The sequence below is a fragment of the Crocodylus porosus genome, unplaced genomic scaffold, assembly GCF_001723895.1.
Source record: "Crocodylus porosus isolate Cpor-Errol unplaced genomic scaffold, CroPor_comp1, whole genome shotgun sequence".
Lineage (NCBI taxonomy): Eukaryota > Metazoa > Chordata > Crocodylia > Crocodylidae > Crocodylus > Crocodylus porosus.
Genome location: NW_017728906.1, coordinates 138,255,831 through 138,262,929, shown reverse-complemented (window position 1 = coordinate 138,262,929; position 7,099 = coordinate 138,255,831). Strand labels below are relative to the sequence as shown.

The window sequence follows — 7,099 nt, the reverse complement described above, 5'->3', positions numbered from 1 at the left end:
CCTGTTCAGCCTTCACAAGAGAAGGCTGAGGGGGGACCTGGTGACTGTCTATAAACTCACTGGGGGGACCAGAAGGGTTTAGGGGAGACACTGTTTCCCCTAGCGCCCCCTGGCATGACAAAGAACAATGGACACAAATTATTAGAGAGTAGATTTAGATTAGACATACGCAAGAACTACTTCACAGTTAGGGTGGCTAGGAGCTGGAACCAACTTCCTAGGGAAGTGGTGCTGGCTCCTACCCTGGGGATCTTTAAGAAGAGGCTTCATGACTACATAGCTGGACTCATTTGAGTCCAGTCTTTTTCTCCCACCCAGGCGGGGGGTCGGGCTTGAAGATCTACAAGGTCCCTTCCGACACTACTTCTATGATTATGTGAACTATGGCTAGGCAGTTACACATTTCCATACACACATACCTGTGTGTAAGTCCCAAAAATTCTGCCCTGGCAAAAATCTGGAGGAGGGCTCTTTCACCTCTAGCCCAATACCCTAGTGGCTAAGGCACTATCCCAAGACATGCAGGTCCCAGATTGCAATACCTCCTCTACCTGAGGGAATACAAGACTACATCAATGGCTTGAAGATGCCAGCAAAGGCCATTTTTGAGTGTATTTTATCAAGTTCATAGGCGTACCCATAAACTGAACCAGATGGACATAAGTGGACAACAGTAATTGAAGAAAAAGTGCTGCTTGAGTCGGTGGATTTGGAGCGCAAGGCTAAATGCTGGATTAATGACTTGAGTCTCTTAAGTCATTTAGAATGACTTGTGGCCACATTATATACTATATCCTAACCATAATTTGCATAGTTTCTTCCCCACATATTACTCTTTCTTTGTTATTAGGGGATTGTGCCAATAACAGTTTGAATGGGTTTTTGAGTTTTCTGTGCATGTGTGTATGTGTAAGCGCACATCTGTATTTGTGCAGATGTGAAAACTAAGCATATGATAAAGTTGATTCAGTAAAAGATATCACCAAAAATGTCACCTGAATTGATTTGATATAATCCGACTCTAGCTACTATGAAACTATGAAACTATAATCCTTATGGGCTTTCAATTATTTTACTGCAAACTAAACATCAACTTTGTCTCCCTAAGGTGCGATGGCTTCTCCCTCATTTTATTTAAAAGTTTCTCTTTTGTTATTTAAGTATATTGAGTGATATTGTCTCTGGATAGACATCAGTGGTGCATCCAGGTGAGTTCAGATATGCCATTTGTGGTGCTCCAGACTTGTCTGCCATGCCACAAACTCCATGCGCTGCACATGTAGGCATTTGTCATACTGCTAATTTGCAGCGTGGTGGGGTTTTGGGTTTTTTTTTTTTTTTAAAGCAGTAGCAGTAGTGTTCACTGCCTGAAAATAGAGCTCCAGCTGCCAGTCAGGCTCCACACACCCGGATCACTGCTGTTGGAGCCCTTTGAGCCCCCCAGTAAGGCTGCTGGAACCAGCCCAGGTCAGAGTCTTGTAAAGTCTTTGTTCACTGCTAGTCAATAATAGTTTTTAGTTATATTTGGGTAATGCTGTGGTCTTCCAGCTTATTGCTGACAGGCAATAACATTGCAATTAATCTGCAATAAAAGTGCAATTGGATGATCTCCAATATTACTGTAAATACATGGGGAAACCACATATTGTTGCCATAATGCTAACTATGATTGTTAATTATTTATACCCATTTATTTATAACTAGAAGACTACTTTAAATGGTTATTTTAAATTAGCTACTGTATATACATAGTTGTCATGAAAATTGCTATAAAACATTATTATCAATTCAGTTTTTATTAAATAACTCATACGAATAGAGTGCTGACATTATATTTTTCTAATTTTTTCATCAAAATCATAGAAAATTAGGGTTGGAAGGGAACTCAGGAGATAATCTATTCCAAACCCCTGCTTCAAGCAGAAACATCCCCAGTTAGATCATTCCAGCCAGGGGTTTATTGAGCTGTGCCTTAAAAACCTCCAACGATGGACATCCCACCACCTCTCTAGGTAATGTGTTCCTCCTAGTGATAACGTTTTCCTAATATCTAACCTAAACATCCCTTGTTTCAACTTGAGACCATTTCTCCTTGTTCTGTCATCTGTCACCACTGAGAACAGTCTAGCTCTATCTTCTTTAGAACCACCCTTCAGGTAGTTAAAATCTACTATCAAATCTCCACTCAGTCTTCTTTTCTCCAAACTAAACAAACCCAGTTCCCTAAGCCTCTCCTCAGAAGTCATTTGACCCAGCCCCTGAATCATTTTTGTCACTCTCTGCTGTACTCTCTCTAACTTGTCCACATCCTTTTGTAGTATGAATTTCTGCATATTAGTTATTATGTTTAAATGATAATAGTATTGACTTGATCAACCTCTATGATTGTATGTACAACTAAAACTCCATTTTGTGCTTGTTCCCTCCTTGACATGAGTAGATGAATGCCATATGCCCTGTGTACATGAGTGTCTGTGTGAGAGGGCGAATGGTGAAAGAATGGTAACTATTTGAATGAAAACAGATTTAACTGATTGTGTAAGCAGCAAGGCACCAATGTATAAATTACCAGACAGTAAACTAATCAAGCTAATTAACGGATGGCTGAAGAACTCGTCTGCAATCAAGTTCAAAGATAGTGAGAAACAGGAATTCTACATATCTTGCCTGCCATTTGAAATACACAAAGCTTCAAGAACATAATGCTTCAAGGCAAAGATACCAACTACACAGTGACTGAAATGACCTCATTGAAGATACACCAGAATGACCTAAAGACTAATCATGGAAAAGCTCCAATGCAGAACAAAGACTTGAAATCCCTATAAAAGTGGGATGCGGACAAGTCAAGATGGGGAATTCAGTCTCTGCAACCTCATGGAGCACAGGCATGCATGCCTTTATACTCCCGTTCATACCCTCAATAAACCTGGACCTGGCCATCCAGTGCTAATATTGAGTAACATCTGCTGGTAACTATACCTTCTTACTGGAGTGCTTTTGTCTGTATGTCTGTGTATGCCTGTTTGTATGTCTGCTTGTATGACTGGTGTGTCCAAGCTTATGTATCTGCTTCATGTAACCAAAAAACATGGCGTTTTGCCTTATCCCCCTTTTTAAGATCTCGCTCTTAAGTTGAGCTATTGGCAATTGTAAGTAACACTTTGTATAGTGGACAGCCCAAAACTGGGCACGGTACTCCAGATGTGGCTTCACCAGCACAGAATAGAGGGATAGAATTGTTTCCCTTGATCTGCTGGCAACACTCCTATTAATGCAGGTTGTTAGTCTTCTTGGCAACAAGGGTACACTGCTAACTCATAATCAGCTTATTGTCCACTGTACTATCCAGGTCCTTTTCTGCAGAGCTGCTGCTTAGCCAGTCAGTCCCTAGGCTGTAGTGGTGCATAGGATTGTTCTGTTCTAAGGGCAGGACTTTTCCCTTGTTCTTGTTGAACCTCATGAGTTTTCTTTGGCCCAATCTTCCGATTTGTCTAGGTCACTCTGAATAGGTCACTAGCTCTACCCTCCAGTGTATCTACTACACCCCCCAGTTTGGTTTTATCCATGAACTTGCTGAGAGTGCAATCTATCCCATCTTCCAGATCTTTAATCAAGATCAGCCCCAGAACTGACCCTGCGGCACTCTACTTGATACCAGCTGCCAACTAGAAATTGTGTAATTAATTACTACCCACTGAGCCCGACAATCCAGCCAGCCTTCTAGGCACCTTACAGCCCATTCATCCAACCCATATATCCTCATCTTGCTTTCATGAATGCTGTGGGGGGCAAAATAAAAAGCCTTGCTAAAGTCAAGGAATATCATGCCCACTGACTTCCCTGCATCCACAGAATCAATCATCTCATCACCGAAAACAAGCAGGTTGGTTAAGCATGACTTGCCCTTAGTGAATCCATGCTGACTGTTCCTGATCACTATATACATATACATATACTTTTTAATCACAGAAAAATATGGATTTGGGGTTACTTTTTTAAATCCAAAAATGTTTGTTTTTTTTTTAATCAGAGAAAGCCAGGATCCCTGCTGGTCACTTTCTTCTTCTCCAAGTGCTTGGAAATGGATTCCTTGAGGACCTGTTCCATGATTTTTTCTAGGTGGTCTGTAATTCCCAGGATCCTTTTCTTTCCTTTCTATATTTGCCCTTTTCCAATGATAGAATTATAGAAAATTAGGGTTGGAAGGGACCTCTGGAGGTCATCTAGTCCAACCCTCTCCTCAAAGCAGGACCATCCTAGACTAGATCATCCCAGCCAGTCATCCGGGACCTCCCCCAATCACCACAGGTTTTCAAAGACAATGGCCAGCAGCTTTGCAATCACATCAGCTAATTCCATCAGTACCCTTGGATGCATTGCACCTGGCCTCATGTAGTATTCATATTCAAACCTCATAAAATCTGGATATTAAACAGAGTGTATCAGTAAAAAGGTTGTTATAAAGACTGAAATTTATGCACAAAAATTAAAATGAGTGTGGTGTATCCTTGCTTTACATATGTAGCTTCCTTAATGTGCAGACTTGGGAATACCTTGTTATGCATAAGTATTCAAAAATGCACTGTAGAGCATTGGGCTATTCAAAGACATGGATCAAGGTGTTAGGAAAATTAGCAACGGCTTTCTCAAAAAATGAAAGTATAATCAATGCTCATATTCAAAAGATTATATACAGCAAACTTTCCAATAGTAATATTTCCTGTACACTCAAACATCACAAGTACTACACATTCAAATTGCTTTACTCAGCCATGATAGAGAGACATAATGTGTGAAGCAACCAATGGAAATTAGAGGCAAATTCTGTATTGCCTGGAGGCAACTCACAGTAATGCAGAGTAAATGGACAACACATGAAAGAGAATATTCTCCTAAACAGGTCCATTCTCAGTATTGCATGGAAACCAAGGAAAAGCTTCTAGGCAAGAAAAAAAACTTGAAGGGCAAAGACAGTAGGGTGGTCAAATAACCTTGCCCCTAGTGAAAGCATTTGACTTCTTTTCATATTGCAAAAACCTCTGTTCTGTTACCTGCTAAGTCTGGAAATCCTCACATTTTTGATCAGGTGATCCATCACTACCAATCATAAAAAAGAATTACCCCATGTCCTTTCTCTTTGGCAAAGTCATGCACCACATTTACTAGAATCATGTGACAGTTTAACTGTACTTTCAAATGAAGAATAGTTAAGGTATGTATATAAATATTAACAACAATGGTAACAATGCAAACAGCTGGAGTACTGTGTCCAGTTTTGGGCCCCACAATTCAAAAAGGATGTGAAGAAGCTTGAGAGAGTCCAGAGAAGAGCCATGCACATGATCAGAAATCAAGAAAATAGACCTTACGATGACAGGCTGAGAGCTATGGGGCCCTTTAGCCTAGAAAAGCTCATGCTCAGGGATGATCTGATGGCCACCTATAAGTTTATCAGAGGTGACCACCAGTATCTAGGGGAACCTTTGTTTACCAGAGTGCCCCAAGGGATGATGCAGTCAAACGGTTATAAACTACTGCAAGATGGTTTTAGGCTGGACATAAGAAAGAATTTCTTTACTGTCCGAGCCCCCAAGGTCTGGAATAGCCTGCCATCGGAGGTGGTTCAAGCACCTACATTGAACACCTCCAAGAGAAATTTGGATTATTATCTTGTTGGGATCCTATGACCCCAGCTGACTTCCTGCCCCTGGGTCGGGAGGCTGGACTCAATGATCTTCCAAGATCCCTTCCATCCCTAATGTCTATGGAATCTATGAAATCTATTTTCATCCACCCACCTCTGTATCCTGTCTAAATCTAGTTGGTTTCTGTTCCTCCCCTCCAGTATGCCCACTTCTCCCCACATCTTTGTGTCATCAGTGAATTTGGACAGTGTGCTTTCCATGCCCACCTCCAACACTGATAAAGATGTTGAATACCACAAGCCCGAGGACCAACTCCCGGGGAACTCCATTGCCCACATCCCTCCAGGTCCCATCCACCACCCAATCTGCCACCCATCTGACTGTGTAGGCATCAATGCCACAGTTGCCTCGTATTATTATGAGGATTCTACATCCTGCTTTCTGCAGCAAGAGAAAAAGGTATTTCCCCCTTTGTTACCAGAGCCTTTAAGGTATTTAAAATTTGCTCCCATGCCCCCTCTTAAGCTAAACATATCTAACTGCTTTAATGTCTTATCATGTGACTCATCTTCCTCTAAAACCTCTATCTTTTTGTTGCCCATCCCTTCACTGGCTCTAACTTCTCCATGTCCTTTTTTAAAATGTGGAGTCCAAAATTGCATAGAATACTCTAGATGAGGTTTTACCAGTGCTGAGTAAAGGTTTATAATCATCTCCCATATCTTGCTTCCATTGATGCAGCTGACAACTGTATTTGTGCTTTGTTGCACCTACATGATACTGCATACTCGTATTGAGTCTGCTCTACCAAGACTACCAGATCTTTTTTCTGTAGTGTTGCTATCCATCCAGGTGTCACCAACTTTTATTTGTATTTCACCAACTGTTATTTGCCTTTTTTATTTTTCCTCCCAAGTGTAAAAAGCCTGTTACTGTCTTGTGTTGGAGAATCAGAGAAACTTTGATTTATTTAGCTGGGAAGTGAATTGAAATCTCATACTGAAAACATGGAGAATTAGAAAGTGAATGGAGAAAAGGCAGGGTGACCATCATCAAAAAGCAACCAAGGAGACTACTACCTTATTCTATAACAATACCACACAAATAAAAAGGACTCATACAACTGAAGCATTCTTTCCTATATTAATTGAGCTATTGCCTTCAGAAAAGTAGTTATCAGAACGATTATCATACTTTTGGGAGAGTCATATAAAACTATCATAGCCAGGTCCAGAAGTGGATCTCAGAGAAGAAGGGGGTGCTGAAACAAAGCCTAAGACTACTGAGTTGTGTCAAGTTTCTCCTAAGTTGAAGCAAGTCATGTTTTCACTGAATATGTTAGGGTAAAATAAGTGTTTTTTCTGCAAAAAATCTACCATTGTTATCTCTAGCTCTGTTTCCCATGACCCTAACACTTACCTAAGAAAAATGTAAGCCTTTGAGTTCTAGAC

The 7,099-nt window shown here is 40.8% G+C and overlaps 1 long non-coding RNA gene across 1 annotated transcript in view; it reads right to left on the bottom strand.

Annotated features, from left to right (window-relative positions):
* LOC109306174 overlaps window positions 1-2,629 on the bottom strand; it is a 13,903-nt gene extending 11,274 nt beyond the window's left edge. The window contains exons 1-2 of the long non-coding RNA XR_002099880.1: window positions 2,523-2,629; window positions 564-567 (exon numbers count right to left, since the gene is read on the bottom strand). This is a non-coding gene — a long non-coding RNA (uncharacterized LOC109306174). The remainder of the gene's footprint in view (window positions 1-563; window positions 568-2,522) is intronic.
* Between the last annotated feature and the right edge of the window lie 4,470 nt (window positions 2,630-7,099).